The sequence below is a fragment of the Acanthisitta chloris genome, unplaced genomic scaffold (genome assembly GCF_000695815.1).
Source record: "Acanthisitta chloris isolate BGI_N310 unplaced genomic scaffold, ASM69581v1 scaffold22914, whole genome shotgun sequence".
NCBI lineage: Eukaryota > Metazoa > Chordata > Aves > Passeriformes > Acanthisittidae > Acanthisitta > Acanthisitta chloris.
In genome coordinates this window covers 12,811-13,736 of record NW_008669069.1, presented here as the reverse complement: position 1 = coordinate 13,736, position 926 = coordinate 12,811, and positions in this window count along the sequence as shown.

Genomic DNA, 926 nt, shown 5'->3' with positions numbered 1-926 from the left:
TAAGAGCTGTGGAGAGGGAGTGGGAGACCCCCCTTGCCATCCACAACCCCCCTGCCAGGCATCCCAACAGCACCACTAATGCCATGGCCTCTCTCCCAGCAGCCAGCGAGCCAGAAGACGGTGACAGCTCCGAAGCCCTGCCATCACCCTCAGAGCCCAAAGTGGACATTCCCCGGGACTCAGGCTGCTTTGAGGGATCTGAGACCCTGGATGGCAGCCGGGAGGAGGCCGAGCTAGGCAGTCCCGAGGGGCAGCTGGGGGCTCTCTCCATGGCAGAGTCCCACTGAGCCCGCCGGCACTGCCACTTCCCGTTGTGGCCCTGGCAGCAGGGACAGACTGCAGGGGACAGCTGCTGATAGAGGACAGGGGAGCTCTGGCAATGGAACCCCAGGGCACAGCTCAGCCCCTGCACTGTAGGCAGGCAGGCGCGGGATGGATGCAGGATGCCTCCAGGACATTTTGCATGGCACTGCCTGGCACTGCTACCCTGATGCAGGGGCTCTCCGGGATGGATGCAGGATGCCTCCAGGACATTTTGCATGGCACTGCCTGGCACTGCTGCCCTGATGCAGGGGCTCTCCCCAGGGCACTGTGCTCCCCACCAAGATGCCATGGGCCTGGACTGCTGCTCCTGGATTTGCCAGGAGGCTGGGGAGGAAGCTGGGGGCAGGAGCTGTGCAACTGAAGTCTTCCCAGGACACTGTCACTGCTCAGCATGGGCACATAGACACCCCTCCTCACCCACTGTGGGGGACAGCAGAATGCAAATAAGGCAGCTAAGACACCTTGGAAGTGTGAGATGGAGAGGCTGGAAAGGCACAAGGAAGAGGGAAGAGGCAGCTGGCTTAGGGCAGCACAGACACACAGGGGCTACAGCTCAGCCATTTTCAAACCAAGTAAGTTTCCTTCATTGTTTTAAAATAAAA